Source organism: Anas acuta, chromosome 17 (assembly GCF_963932015.1).
Source record: "Anas acuta chromosome 17, bAnaAcu1.1, whole genome shotgun sequence".
NCBI lineage: Eukaryota > Metazoa > Chordata > Aves > Anseriformes > Anatidae > Anas > Anas acuta.
The window spans coordinates 7,905,796-7,922,047 of record NC_088995.1 but is presented as its reverse complement, the minus strand read 5'-3'; the positions used below and the strand labels follow the sequence as shown (position 1 = coordinate 7,922,047).

Here is a 16,252-nt window from a genome sequence, read left to right as displayed (position 1 = left end):
GTGAATGAAACGCTGAAGACGCCCTTTGTAGGAGGACTTGAGCATCCATTTTTCGCCTCTATCCATTTGCCACAACTCCATTTGAGTGAACATCTCAAATAAGTTCATAGAGAATATGACAGTTGGGGGAAAAAAAAAGGTCAAGTTTTCCCCTTTGTGCAGTGAGGTGTCAGCAGGTACTAATTAGTCTGGAAACCTTGCCCCGATTTGCACAAATGCAGTAATTTAGGCATCTCTTGTAGGGTCACAAATAAATGTGAGCCCTTGTCAGAAGAGAGATGAAAATGTGCTGAGTGTTGTCGTGCTGTAGTAATTCCTGGAGAGATTAGAGGAAAACAGTTGAACAAACCAGCGTTATGTCCTGGATAAAGAAAAGTTCTCTTCAGTTTTTCATCCAGAAATCCTATCTGCAGCCTTTTTGTCGCTATATCACATTAAGATGTCTCCCAACTTTATTCCTTTCACAGAAAGATTTGTTTTTTCTTGCATTTCAGATACCTTGATTTAGATCTGTTTTAAAATACGAGAAATGAAACAGGCAGGAAAAGTATCTTAAGCTTTGTGCTGGTGGATTTCAAACTGCTCGAGCCTGTGCTTTGCCTCATGTGAAGTGCCGGAGCAGCTCGTGCCTTGGTGGCAGCCTCTGCTGGGCTCCAGGGTGTTAGAGAAGCCTAAAGGGAAAGTCTTTGTGTGTGTGTGTGTGTGTGCTTTCCAGATACAGTGCCATGGGATTTCAGTTGTGGTTTGCTCCAGCACTTGGGGAAGCTTCTCCAGCCCCGCTTTAGTCCGCCCCTGGACTAGCATCACTTTAGTCTTCATTTACTGCTCCTGGCAAAAATCTGGCCTGAGCGATCTGGGATCTCTGGTCTAATTCTCAAGTGGTCACTTGGATCTGGGGAGAAATAATGCCCAGTGGAGATAAATGCCAAAGCACCTTCTGCTTCTCATGCAGAGGCTTCTGTGTTGTCATACAGCAGCTCAGCACTAGTGGCAGTTAAATGGTTGTCTAGTACCTATCAACTAGTAACTGAGTGGTTGTCTAGTACCTGTTAGTACTCGCAGGGAGACTGAATCACGCTTCCCATTGTTTTGGTTTGTTTTTTTTTTTCCCCAGCTTGAGATGAAGTTGTGCAGAGCTGCTTTTTATTTTTCTACCTTCTTGATAATTTAATTTAGCATGAGTTTGTTCTAGCTAGATACTACTTATAAATTTTAAATGTTAAAATTATTTTTGAAGGTCGAGAAGCATCAGCACATTTCTTCTACTGTGTTCTGCATCTTTGCTGCTGTAAACTTTTGGAATTGGTGTGTGTGGATGAGATGTATTTAATTTGCTTTTCTGTCTCTGATTGTAGTATTTGATTTATAACTTCAGGCATGGCTGATGAAAGTTAATCACTTACATATTGATGAAGGTCATTTTCTCTTCTTGTATTTCAAAAATAGCAAATTCTGTTGCTCGTGTGTAGACTCTTGTAACTTTTGTTGAGGTGAGGTTATCTTCCGGTAGTTCTGAGCTGAGCACTTTTGCCTGGGGGGCACACTTAGAGTAAAAGAGCGTTCCTGGGGTGAATTGTGTTATTTTTAGGAAGGTTAAATGTCTGGATGTTTACTACAAAGCCTTTCCAGGAAAGCATTTTGTTCCTGAGCAAGAAATATCAGCAGATATATAAACGTAGTACAACAGCGTGTAATCTCTGGCTTCCCAGGGGACCCCGGTGTTTTCAGAACAGACTGTTGCTTAAAGTAACTGAGGATTACTGAAGGATATCGGGAGGATTTACCTCTGTAGTATTTTTGTAGGTGGCTTTGAGACATGGCAGTCCAGACCAGCTATGAAACTGAGCTGAGGTGCCAAGTGGGATGGGAAGGGCTGGGTACAGGAGACACACAAAATCCGTTTGTAATGTTTCTGAGACTCCAGGTGTCTGCATTCTGGCTGACAAAGGTAGATTTTGATTGAGATAGGTTGAAAAATGTCCTTCATCTGTTTTCTGGATTCAGAAAATAGGTATGGTGTAGGACTGGGGAAGGAAGTCATAGAATGACAGGACCACAGAACGGCTCCGGTTGGCAGGACCTTAAAGCCCCCTGCCTTGGGCACAATGCCTTCCCCAGCCCAGGCTGCCCAAAGGCCCATCCAGCCTACCCTAAAAGCTTACTTGGCTCTCCAGTTGTGTGTTAGCTGGTCCACTGGGAGGTTGTTCCTCCCCACAGATATCTGCCTGCCTGCATTGTGATGGCACCAGACTGTTCCTGAGTTGTGTAGTTGTATTGTAGGTATTTTCTTTCACAAGTCAGTTATGTTTATTTGTCTTGTTCAAATCTGGTCACTTTTTTTTTTCCTTTTTACTACATATATTTAAAGAAAATGTAAATTTAAATTACTGCCGAAGGATCAGCATTTAGGCTTCCAGCAGGTAAATTTTCCTGGAAAGCTGAGTGCTCTATTACAGTGTCTGCAGCACGTCTTCCAAACCAGGCAGTATTTGTTCTACAGCAGCTCCGAGGTGCCAACCATACATTATATCCTTCCGAGCCTGCTGGTGCATGGACAGCCGTACCAAGCCCACTGTTTCTGTATTTTTCCTAATAGTATTGAGCTGTTATTTTCCTAATCTATAATTACTGTAAAAAGCAGAAACTGCATTGTTTCAGTGGGCTTCAGGATTCATGCAAAAGTGCCAGCTTGCACTTTTCAAAGCAATTCTGTTAAAGATGGGAAAAATAGAAGGTAACCCGACTTGTATTTGTAAATTTTCCTTGCCCTTGTGGTTGGGTGTGTCACAATTTTTAATAACACCTGAAAATCTGATATGTCTGCTCCTAGAACTGCTGGGTTAGCCTTCTGTCTGGTTAGGGTTCCGTTGGTGGAGATTTTATCTGACTGCTGGAACATTTAATGAATACATAAGCAAAAAATGGTTTTGGAAGTGGCGCACTGCTCTGATGTGTTCCAGTTTGTCTAGCACACAACACCCATTCAATTAGAATAATTTGAATAAATGAAGTAAAAGGAAAGTTACACTAACAGGCAGATGCGGAAAGAGGTTACCATCTCTGGTGCTTTTGCGTCTTTTCTGGTTTGGGATGACCACTGCAAGTTCAGAGATGACCTCTGAAGAGAAGAGAACTTGCTGCCCTGCGTAATGTTACCTGGGTGCCCTTTAATAGAAGTTTGCCTTTAAAAAGGTGAGTAACCATGTGAACCTGCTCTTGTTTGAAGTTTCTAAGAGATTTTGAGCCAATTACCCCTCAGCTTGCAGAAATATTATAGGCTCACCCTCTGTGTTGTCCGACTGGATTTGGTGTGGACATTTCAGTTGTGCTTGCAGAAGGCTGGAAGGTACTGAGATGATGCTATCACTGATAAAACTAGGTAAAATTGCAGGTGGCTGTACTAATGGTCACGTTCAAATTTCACTTGGTCCTGTACATGAAGATCCACGTACTTCGATCTGTCCAAAAAGGTGATGTGATGTAATATTGCAGACATCTGTTTTACGAAAGTTTGCTGTTGGTAAGCATTGCAGCTTCAGAGGGCCAGGTTAAAGCTGAACATGTGAGTTTCCCCTGATAATCCACCCAAACAGTATTGCTTCATTAGACCTCTATACTAGTTAGAAGAAGTGGGTGCAAAAGAGCAGTAGGGCATGTTCTCCTCCTCCTTGTTTCTCAGGATGGAAAAAACAAACTGGGTAATATGCTTGGAATGGGTCCAGGTGATTTTTTTTTTTCCTTTTTTTTCCTTCCCTCAGAAAGCACAATGCACAGAACTGGAAAAACTGCCGTCTCCTGTGTTGCCACTAGTGCTCATGGGACTACGGAGATGTTAATCTGAAAATTAACTCGAATTTGGTGGGGTGGGGGGAATTGTTCAACTGGATCAGCACATTGGTTGGTGTCAGGAAAGAGGGTGGGTTCCCCTATGGCTCGTAGCACAATTTGGGGTCATTCTAATCCAGTAGTTGCCACACTTAGTGTTCCTTTTAGCATGCGTGCCCACTTGTCCTCTTACTGTGTATTTTTCTAGGCTAAACAAACTCCGTGCTTATCTCTCCTAATCATCTTAGTAACTCTTTTCTGCACTTGGTCCAGTGGCAGGCTGATAATTCTGCTCTCAGGAAAGCCATACTCACGCTGAAGTACCACTGTCTGCCTTCCCCTCCCTAGCCCTCTTTCCTTCCTGTGCTGTCTTTATTGTTTGCTCTTATGAAACGAGATTAAAAAGAGAGATGGTGATGAGAGAACACCTCAGGAACAATGCGAGCGCAGAAGTGTCTATGCAAAAATTAGGTTCCGTGGTATGGAGAAATAGTAATGCTGCTAAGTTAAAACTGCATTGACTTCTGGACTGAATCATATGCAGTGTTAACGAGTTAATTGCATTAGAGTCTGTTCAGATGCATTTAGTGCCATACCAACAATTCAAGCCCACATTCTGTTTTCTAGCTTTATGCCACACCGAGTCACTGAGCCTTCGGTGCAGGTACCTTGGAGATGTGCTGCACTAATTGCTTGTGTTTCTTTGTGGTGTATTGTGCTGGTGCTTTATGCTCAGAAATGGTCTTCCTGTAATAAATATACATAGCCCTCTGATTCACCTGCTTCTGTGTTATTTCTGTACTAAGTAAAATAGTCATTTGTTCTCTTTGTGGCGTCTTGTGTGCTTGTGGGTGTGAGAATTTTATCTCCAGTTAGTTGAGAGTCAATGACTTGCATCAGAACAAGAGCAAAGTTCCAGCTTTAAGCTTAATTCCCCCTCCCCCCCCACCTCAGTTGTAACTGAACTAATCCTGGGAATCCGTGTGTGTTGAGGTGCAGCTTAGGAAGGGATCCATTCACTAGCAGAAGACCGCTCTTTGACGTACTGGTGATGTAGATCCTGATGGTATTTCATGCCTGATTTTTTTTTTCCATTTAAAATAATTTATTCTTTGTAAAGGGTTGCCTTACATTTGCTTTTTGAAATATGTATAGAAATAAGGAGTTATACTTCTGATTTTGTGGGCAGCAGAGCATTATTTCTGCACAACGTAGGGGGACCGTGTAATATTACCATTACAGAACAAGGGTGTTATTCTCAGCCAATGCTTTTGCTTCAGTGGATGAATTAAACATACCTTAAATTTTCCGTGTTCAATTGCTGGTTGTTTCTTGACTCACTTATGGCTCATTTTTTCTGTCTAGCACTTTCTTCTTGTATTATCAGGAGCAATGATGATACTTTCTGCTTATATCGATACAGCTTTTGATCATACTGGTATGTTTGGAGAAAAGATTGATTCATCTTCAGTGTTTGATATTTGCACGTGTGTGTGTCCCCATGTCTGCCGAAGTCCTTTGATGCTGTTGGAGAGCTTTCAGTCTCTTACAGACCCAGGGGGCTTCTTACTGTTCTTGAGCTGGACAAGCGTGGAGCTGTCTTACTATCACCTACTTTCCTAAATTTAGAAAAACGTAAAGCATGAATGGCACAGTTTTACAGTACTCAAAGGTAAAGCTAGTGCAGCATGATCAATTATGTGAGCTTATTTTTGATGCACGGGGAATTGTTGATTCTTTGAATGCGTGGGAGGCGAGGTTTGCTATTTATTGTTATAATTTTAGGCAGCCATGGCTTCCCTAATACCTTGTTTAAGCTTTATTTTTTTTCTTTCAATGAAGACACACATTAATTATTTTTTGTTCCAGGCACTTTTACAGTTCATATTATAGTTAGAGGCTGTATGCTAATTCTTTGGCAATAGCTTGAGAAATCAATGTGAATCTCTTATCTGGGAGACAAGCATGATATTTGCTCGCCACCCTCTTCCCAATCCAGATAGGGCAGTAGTGAAGATTTGGACAAATACTTGCCTTCCAATAACAAAAACTCCCGTTTTCTCAGCTGAGACAGCTTCTAGTTACGGTTTGGCTCCTCTGAGATGCTGGTGGCTGAAAGCTCCGACTCCTGCTGCAGCACTCATCGTGTCAGTGGTGCTGGGTCATGCCCCAGCCTAGCTGTCAGTGTTGTCGCTGCTGCGGAAGCTTTTGGCCTGCTCTGAGGTCTTCCTGCTCTGGTGGTGCAAAACTCCCCGCTGCTCTGCGTTGTGGCCATCTCGCTGTGCTGCTAAGGACCAGGCTTTGTGAACAGGTGGCAGTTCTTGCAGGAGAGACCTGGCCTTTGAGCAGCGAGTGGATTTTCCTCCAGACAAAGGAGGAATCATCCTGGTGTTTTAGGTGAGAGTTACTGTTAATGAGCTTCTCTATTAAGTGGAAAAAGACTTACAGAGGTCAAAACGTACAACGTGGGAGCCAATGCTGAAGATTTTGAGGAAGTTTTTATCTTCTCATTACTAGAATAAAATTAAATCTAACACTGCATGGTCTTATGGCTAATGCAGAGCTGTGCTACCAAGCGACTGAAAACTCCAGCTCGCATATGTGACAAGGATATAAATGGATACCTCTATAGCCTCCGAAAGTCTCAGCTGTCAAAATTCCAGAAGACTTTTCCTGCACCGGGGATCACCATTAACATCTCCAGCAGCAAATCCTGGAAGCGCAGTGTTGCTTGGATCATGGTGAGGCTGTCTAGCATAAAAGCGTAGGCAGTCTGCACAGTGGTTCTCTGTTGATTTAAATTACAGTAACCACACCCTTGATTTGCCTTTTTTTCTGATGTAAAAAAAGGCTATTTATGGAAAATTCATACAGTTGCAAGTGGTAATTTAGATAGAAGAGCTGTTTCAGCAAAGCTTTGGGGTAGGCTAAATATTGGACTGACCTTTGCAGAGTTCACTGCTCTGGTGGAATCTGAAAATTTACATAAAGAAATATGCTTGTGGCTGTGATGAGAAGGGATTGTGCGTAACAGATCCTGATTTGACCTCTTCCCCCTCCTTCCAGTCCTTATTTTGATTATTTGTGGAAAATGGAAACAGCTCCACGGGAGGAAAGTCTTCCTGTGCGGATTGTGCAACTTCACTTCATTCTTGTGGTCGAGCCATAACCATCTTGCTTTGTCAGACAGATCATGCATACGTGTATGTATGTTTTCATCTTTATATGTTTACTTCTTGTCCTGATACTTGCTGGTTTTCTCCTCTCCCCGAAAGCACTGTCTTCCTGGTTTGGTTTGGCTGTCTGTGTGAAGCGAGGGCAACACTGAATCTGTCCTGCAGCATGCTGAACTCTTCTATAAATCAATAGATGTGAAGACAATTACAGGCCGTACAAGTGCTCCACTTATTCAGAGATCAGCAAATGAGTCTAATTTCTTTCTCTCGTTCTCATAAACACTTTTTTTTTTTTTTAACATACTGATGGTTTGGCCTTTGCAATGCAGCGTGGTTACCTTTCATACCCACTGTATACTCTGTGTGCTGGTGATGCCCGGGTTGACCTGGCGGTCTCCTTGCTGGGTGGCTGGCACCTCAGGGTGCTGTGCTGTGGCAGGACCCTGCAGCTGCAGCAAATGGATCTGGAGAGCTGGGTGTTGGAAGCCTCTGCATGCTCAGAGGGCTTGTGTGGACAGATAATTTTATTAAGGTTTTCAAGAGAAAAATGGATGCTGCTGCACACTGCAGCTGTAGGGTTTACTAGTGAGAACAAATGGCAAAGGCTGCCGAACCCAGGCTGTTCCAAGGTGCCATAGGTTGCAGGAACCTCAGTACCTGAAGTCTTTTTTGAAATCTAACTTAATTGAAGCAGTGTTAGCTTCTGCGTAGGCAAATAGGAGTAGGCAGGTTAGTTTTGTTTAATTGACTTAGCTCCAGTACCGCTTGGGTTACAGATGTATGTGTTACAGTGTGCTTAATCACACCTAACTGCGAGCTGCTCCTGGAGGAGTTTCAGTCCCACCTCGTCCCTGGCCACGTTGACTCCTTTCGTCTTTGTTTCCTGTCGAGTAATTGTGCAGTTGCTGGCCAGAACGAAAACCTTCACAGGAGCAATAAGCTGTCAGGGCACCTTGATGTTCTGCTGGTGTCATTTTTCTACCTTTGTCATTTCCTTTCCATGAGCAAAGTAAGTTTTTCTAGAGAAAGGGCAAAGATAAGAAAAGGGGGTTTTGTTGGCAAAGCTCTCTTAATGTTCTGAAGTCAGAGGTGAGCTAACCTAAGGCGGCAGAAATCTACAGCGCAGGGCTGCCTCTGAGTCTCCTTTGCCTCAGACATCTGATTTTCAGGCCAACACAACCCAATCCTGTCCTGAGCAGGAGTCCTTTGCAGCAAGTGTCAAGAAGGGGAAGAAGTACTACTTGATCTCACTTGGAGCTGTCTGGGCTCGGCCGTGTGCTGGGGCTGCTCTGCAGTCGGGAGCCAGCAGCCTGGGACAAGTTAGGTGATCTGGGGCAGCTCAACTGGAATAAACCTGACACTGAAAATACAGAGTTGAGTAAAACACACACTGTTATCAGGCTGTGTGTTTTGTTATCAGATGTGTTTTTCTGTATGTTCTTGTTTGGCTTAACTCATTGAAATGCTGTCTGTTTTCTTTGATAGGAATCCATTATTGCAGACGTTGTACGGATGTTTTGCTTACTTTTTCCAAAAAATGTTTGCAGTCATTTATACCTGTGACACAACTGTAAAATCTTTTGTTGGAGAGGCTTCCCTGGCTTGTGGTGACATATATCTGGCAGTAGAAACATGCCCTGTTAATCAGGACATCTTTTCTCTTTCTTTGAGAAGGGAAGAAGGGAAGATTCCCTGGTCTGTTTTTATTAGTCCATTTTGCAGCAAAAATCAGATCAGCCAACCAACCAGCCCTCCTTAATAAAACAACCTCACAAAAGTGGATTTATCTTTATGTTTAGGGAAGGGGTGAAAGTCCCCCTGTTCAGTCTATAAATATATAGTATGAAACAACAAAAGCCTGTATTTTCTATTGCAGCAATGTGAAGGGCGTTCAGTGTCTCCTGGATGTTTATTTGGCTGCTGGATTCTCACACAAACACATACGCCCAGTACAAATTATTTGAAGATACAATTTTTCTCCCAAGTTTGGTGGGGCATCCCCGGGGAGGTCGGCAGCTGACGGTATTAGCATGCTTTTGGGGTGCAGGGCTGCCGCTCAGTGCTGCTTGGAAATAATGCTCTTTTTAATGAGTATTCTTAGGCGTTCGCACAGCGAGTGGAAGTTGTGCTCTCATTCCTGCCTGGAAGTGAGTGCTCCAAGCTGAATGTGAAATCTGGAAATCTTCCAGTTGCTGTGATTCTTAAACACTGTGAAACATATAATTCTTTGTTCTGTTGGCAAACAGTCTGCTGAACCAAAAGGGTTGCTCAGATAATGTTTTTAACAGAAAATGTGTTTTTGCAAGATCGCCTCTCCTGATGCCTTTCTGAATGTACACTTCAGTTTCGTGTCACAGTGAGCTCAGAGCAGTTTCCTCTTAGCAATTTAGTCGGGAGCTCGGCATTTGTTTGGAGGGGGAGAGTTTCAGGAAAGCAGCTTTCTGTAAAGGATAAAAGAGGGAATTAATTTTTTAATTGGATGTGTAAAGACGTAGGTTTGGTACATAATAATGTGAAAATGTTCTGAGATCTGTGTGATAACCAGCAGGATTATCTCGTCTGATAACTTAGAAATGCCTGCCTGCGACCTAGCTGGGCCCGCATAGGAAAATATGGCTTAGTGGGATGTCTCACGTTACTTGTTTTCACTTCAGACTCGCTTTAATTATTTTTTTTTTCCCCTGATAGGAGTTTCAGTAAATTACTCAGACTTAGCAGAGCTTATCTGTACATGACAATGAGATGAAATGGTAAGCTTACTTTAGAAAACAAGCTAGTCCTTTAACGTAAGTGAAGCCGTAGCAATTTGCTTATTTTTCCTATGAATCATCCTAAAGAATGGAATAGTGTTGAGATATGTTTACAGCTGTGGGTGCCATGACTTCACGCTTAAAATTATACTTTTAACTGTTACACTCAGATTTAACTTTGGTTTGGCGTCAGGCCTAATGGAGGCTCTTAAATATGTATATATCTTGCACATGTAAGGCGGTTGAAAGAGGCTTTTTAGTTATACCTTCGACCTGGAATCCAGCAAAGGAAAAAAGCCGTGTTGGCTTTGCCTACGGAGGGAGTCCACCCCCGAGCAAAGCGAATATTTGCACAATGAACTGTAAACGGGCTCGGTGCAGCGATGGAGCTCTTCTTGAAGGTGCCCCAGGGCTCTGCTCGGGAGCCCTTGAGTTTGCTGTGCTCCTCTTAATAAATTAAGGATTAATAATTATTAAAATAATTAAGTGTTGCAGGGACTGCTCACCAGTGACTTGTGCTATAGCTTGGAAAATGAATTGCTTTCAACAATGAGCTGTCCTGATCACTCTATTCTCTTGTCCTTCTTTTAAGGAATAAAATAGTAGAATGGTTGACAAATGTTGAGACAAAGAAACAGAAAAAACACCACGTTTCCTCTGTGAGTAGCATACTTCTGTATGGTCAAAGGTGCAGGATTGCTGCAGCCAGGTGAGGTACAGGTGCAGGCTGATTGCTGCCGGCAGCTGGTGGCTCCCAAACCAGGGGTGGGGCAGGGGAAGCGCGTTGTGAAATGTTCTGCTTCTTGCCTGGGATTTACCAACGAGTATTTCTTGACTTTCTGTTCACGTTTTCTCTGTTACAATAGCAATCACTGATGCAATAAGTGCATTAAATGGCTTTTGAAATAGATGAAACCCGTGGAGGAGGGGAGGGGGATGGGAACTTTTCCCATCCTTGATATTATCACTGGACACCAGCTTTCCAGCAAATCTTTGTTTCCTGGTTCTCTTTGAGAGAACTGACAGTCTGCTGAGACAGGACACCCAAACTGAATGCTGGCATTCAGCAGGTTTTGAAAATGAGTGATGAATGATAGGGCAGGGAAGGAGATGCTTCATGGCTGCCCTTTCCGTACTGGTACCCGCCTCCGAGGAGTTCCCTTTGGAAGAGAATGGAAATTGGAAAAGGAGGATAGATGTTTTGATGGGCATGGGTTATTACCACTTACCTGGCGAGGAGACAGTGGGCATTTGATGGAGAAGTCATATTTTAAGCCTGGATGAAAAGTACTGTGTTGATTGAATAAATAGTTGTGGCTTTTCATGTGGGCTGGAGAGCCTGTGAAGCTTTGTGTGGCCACTTCTCAGGCAGCCACATCTTTCAGAAGCCAAAGCATGCAGATGAACTCATGGCTGGATCCTGCTTATCCCAGTTGTGTCTGGTGTGGCACGGCCCCCAGGAGTGCTGAAGGACTTTTGTGGAGGATAAAAAGTTTGGACTGGAGCTGCAGTCAGAAGGACTTCCATTAGGTGTCAAGACAAGCCCTGTAATTTCACTGGTGGGTGGTTTCAAACAAGAGGTGAAATAAATCGTGACGGATCGATTGTCTTCCCCCAAAGTAAGATCAAATTATAACTTGATGAATTAAATGATCTGACATTCCTATCAGTGCCAGTTTTTGTGATTCTATCACAGATGCCACCAGGTTGTAGATTTGGACCCTTTAAACAACGCAAAAGCTCTGTCAGATTTTAATCCATCCTCACACCAGCCTGTTTAGTACATTTACCTTCCTTTTGTAGTTTTGTTTTCCTTAATCTTGAGAGTGCCTGAACATTATGATCACACAAAGGAAAGTACCTGATGCGATGCAATCTTCCGTCTCCATGCAGCCTGGGGTGAAGTTGGTCCATGTGCACTTCTCAAGTTGGTGTGAGTTATTTGCTGCTCTGGTGTATGTACAGCAAATGCAGAAGTTTATCTTGCTGCTGTTACAACAACTTTTGTGTGAGGATGATTCACGTCCAAGGCCTTCAGTGTGCATTGCTATGGAAACTTCTCCCTCCGCCTCAGCAGAATTTTTCACAATGATTTCTTGCACCTGGAACTCAGAGGAATGGCTTTTGCTCCTGAAACATTGTCTGAGGGACTGAATTTATTTGATTCTACATGTAATTGACGTCTTGTGCAAACAAAAAGAGGGCTTTGTTTCAATTACATAAAACTTTTCCTGATCTCTGAGGAGTTTTGGGGTACTTAAGTCAATGTTGCTGCTGAAAAATTTTTCCTCCTTGATTTGTATGTCCAGCAACATGCCAGATTAGGAATCTGAAGCATTTGAGAACTTTCCCATCCTTTCCATTACTATTCAAGCAGACAAGTCTCCAGTCTAGTTTTCCATATAGTTTTGCAAATGGCTGTGCTAGCACAGGTTGATGATGGAGCAGAGATGACTGGTGAAAGCTGAAAATAAGCTGCTTTTGCAACAGCAGTGCTGGCTTGTGGTCACATCAGACTGGCCCAGGACAGGTAGGTTATGTAGCAGGTAGTGCCCCGTGCTGTCATTGGGACACACGGGGTTCCTACTTCTGTCTTTTTCTGGCTCATGGCTAAACAAATGCTCAGTGCTCAGCACAGGGCAAAAAGGTCCCTGGCTTTGCCTTCAGAAAGGCTGGTGGGACTCTTGGGAGAGTCTCACCAACTCTTATCTTTTGCTGGTAAAGGAGATATGCAAAGTGAAACCCCAATATTTTAATATATTAAATTCCTCAGCAGCCAGCTGGCAGAGCCCCTGCAAGGTGAAGGCTCACAGGCAGAGAAAAGACAGGTGGTGTTGGATCTGGGGCTGGAGGGCAAAGAGAGCTCGTGAGTGTCTGTAAGCCACTGCTGCTGTCATTGCTGCTTGTACGAGCTGGTCACCGTCCTGCGGAGCTGGGAGTGAAGCGGGTCTCTGTTCCCCTGGGCATACAGAGGTTCTTCTCTGCGTCCCACAGAAGGGCGAGGGCTGCGTGGCACGCCAGCTGTGCCGGAGGCTGTTTTGCGCGGCCGCTGGGCAGCGGTGGCGTGGCTGGGTGTCCCTGGGAGCCTCAGTAGGTAAAGGCCCATGGAGCAGCCCGTGCCAGGCTGGGGGGCTCGCTGCTTGGATTGTTGTGGGGACAATGCTGGCACTGTGGAGCTGCGAGGCTGACCCGCGGAATATGTTGCAGAACAGTGCTTGCTGTGTCTCTGTCTTGGCACGCCTTAGCAGGCTCTGTGCTGGAAGCACTGCCTGCGGAGCTGCCAGGAAGAGTCCCCCCTGGCAGGGAAGTCACTACAATCACACTCGGCCTCAGCCTTGGAAAGGTGCGGGGTCAGTGTGGGGTCTGGAGCCGTGGAGCAGGTCTGCGGGAAGTTCCCTCTCTGCCCTTGGCCGGTGTAAGGAGCTTATGGAGAAAAGTTCACCACCAGTGTGCTTGGTTTTATAATGTCGTTGGCGTCACGGTTGGTTTCGTTACTAGTTGCTTCATTGGGGTAGCAAGAATTTGCCTGATAGCCCGATTAAATGACTTACTTCTAAACCAGCTTCCTCACAGGGATGTCGAATTGTGGGTGGGCTAGTCTGAGAACTGTGAAATGTTCTCAGCTGGGAAAGCCAGCGGTGTCTTCATATTCTGAGCAGTTCTGCATATGTAATAGAGCTTAGAAATGGGTTGGTGGTTCTCATATTATGGCACGCAGATGAACTGCACGAAAATAAGTCCTTCGGAAGACAGCAGCCCTTAGCATAGTCTTAGCCAGGATTAATTTTCAGAACAAGAATGAAGAATAACTGTCATTTCTTTGTATAGTAAGTACCAAGAATTGCTTTTAAAAGCACTATTTAAGTCAAAGGACAACTTCTATGCACAGGCATTTTCTGTGCATGCTTCCGTTAGTTCTGAAAACAAATTATTAATTTTATAAAAGTACTGTAAAGGAGGAAAATGGTTTCATTTTTATATGCACAGTGAAAGGTAGGTAAAATGTTAATGCATAAAGTACACTCCAGCTCCCAAAAAATTTCCAAAGTGTGGGGTTTTTGTTTTGGTTTTGGCTGATACCGTTTGCAAAGAACATGGCACTGGCGCCATGCTTGGTGGTGGAAGTATGCAACTTGCGTATTTAAAAGGTGTTTTAGGAGAATCCAGTTTTATGTGTATGGAATCCATTGGATGGTTGAGCTGTAGATAATCACTCAAATTTCAGTTAAAAATGCAAATGGGTGTGCAGATTACTGTCTGGCATTTTGCATTATATTCCGTATGTTGAAGTAATCTTCTTTCTCAAACTTCCACGTGATTCTGTCACCTGCTGATTGTCTCGAGTCCAGATTAATGCGTTAGAAAGTGTTTACTTGGAATCAAGGTGTTTAGGCTGCTTGTGAACTGTCCAGTGCCAGATTTGAGAAAGCAGTTCTATTTTATGCAATGCCTTTTATAGTTCAGGGAGGCAAAATATTAAAAACCCCAGGATTTTATTATGACGAGACCCACTTCAGCACTACGAACTTATTCCTGGAGTTTGCTTGAGGGCTGCCTGTGTGGGACACGTGGGATGGGAGCTGGATGTTCCTGAGTTGCTCGCTTCAGTCCCACATCGCAGGTACTCCTGGGCTTGCCGTGCTGGACGCTTTGCATTGCTCTTCTTCCAGCTGCATCCCGAGGAAGGGAAGTATGAATATTTGCTGCCTTGACAATGAGCAGGAGCTTTCCCAGGCTGTATCTGTGATACCAACAGTGAGATTTTAGGATATCCTGCTGCAGATATCTTGAGAAGTCAGGAAATATCACTGGGTCTGCAGTGGGTAGATCAGTACCCTATTGCACTTCTCTCGTGCAGAACGAGAGGACTTGAATTCTGGCTTCTCCCTTGCACAGAAGCAGCAGATAGCTGCCCTAGTCACTGCTGCAGCGTATCAGTAGGGTTATGTTGGGTCATGGTGTAGAATGGGTTTACATATATTTGATTTCTTTTGTTTTGTCTAAGGGCCTTCATTTTTTAATAAAAAAAGTCCATGGATTATTCCAGGGCTGATCCACATATCATCATTGTTTTATCTGTTTTACCATTCTTTCTAACACTTACAACCTTGTTTTGACTACTGTTTAGTAATTAGGATGAAATGTAATTGTAATTATCCTAGCTTCCAAAGTTGCCACTGAATGGTGACTTGTACAGAAAACGTTGTTCTTCTCAGAAGCATGTGCCGATTTATGGATATAGGATTTTATGAACATCAGTTCATAAGTGTAGTGCATAACCCTCGACGTGTTTACACCCAGCTGAAATTCCATTCCCTCATTTTGCTTTTCTTACACGTTTGGCGTTCCTGAGGATTCTGTTAAGGGCGAAGTTCCACTATTAATTCTCAAATCCAAACAGGACACAAAGTTTCCTTTGCCAGTAGCTCAGAGTTGGGTGAGGCGGTGTTTCGCCCTGAAACTGAAGCTAGTACCAGGACGTAGACCTAGTGCATTCATCCGTCAGTTGTTTCTTCTGTCTGCTTACGTGCAGTCATTAGCTAAAGCTAATGTGCTCTGATCTGTATTGTCTACCACCTGAAGGCCATTTATATAAACTAATTGTAAGTGCTTATTTACACGGCATATTTGCAATTAACTGTTTTCATCTTTCTGGATGCTTTTAAAGCTTCTGATGCACAGCCTTGAAACTAAAGGTCAAACAAGACTGAAATCAATATAAAGATGATTTTAAGCTTTATAGATATATGTGTTGGTCTACTATGAGCAAATAAGACTTCTGTTTTTCACTCTTACTGGGGGGTAACATTGAAGTTATTCATGGTAATTAACAAAAGCAGTTGGTTTCCCATTTCTTAAAAGCTGACTGCACAAGCATACAATTTCATCTAGAAGAGCAGTCTTTTTCAGTGATGTTTAATATTAAATTTCTTTAGTAGAAGATCATATTTGTGTTTATATATTAAAAAATATTTTTATGCGTCTGTCAAGTGGTACAATTTTCTCTAAATGGCTTCTAGATTGGCAGTGGAATTGTGTGATTCTCTAACTGTCTTGTGTTGTTAATTTTTATTTGCTGACATACATTTACTTTGGAACTATCACATCATTCAGCTGTCTTTGTTCCATATCAATAGTCTTGTTGAAATTAGGCCTTTTAATTGGCTTTCAGAAAAGCTTAGTGATCTTTTTTTGCAGTACAAGACTAATGCAGTTAACATTGCTCCTTATTCTTTTCCATTATTTCAGCACAAGTGGCTGTAAAACTGCTGGGGGTTGGGCTGTGGCTCCTGAGCCTCTCCTGTCACGTTGTACCCTGAGAGTCTTGGTGGTTCTCTGCTTGGCTTTCTCCAGTTATTGGGGCTTTCTCTTTTGAGGCCCCCAAAACTCTAGATACAGTTTCATGAGTGCTAAGTAGAGGGTGAGATCATTTCTCTTGACTTACAGGCTGAGTTCTTGTTGCTTTGCTCCTCAAGGTCCCCTCTTAATGATTTCTCTGTC

At 43.3% G+C, this 16,252-nt stretch overlaps 1 protein-coding gene across 8 annotated transcripts in view; it reads left to right on the top strand.

The window, feature by feature from the left end:
- The window catches only part of SPPL3 (signal peptide peptidase like 3), a 70,363-nt gene that overhangs the window by 28,119 nt on the left and 25,992 nt on the right, over window positions 1-16,252 (top strand). The window lies entirely within an intron of this gene.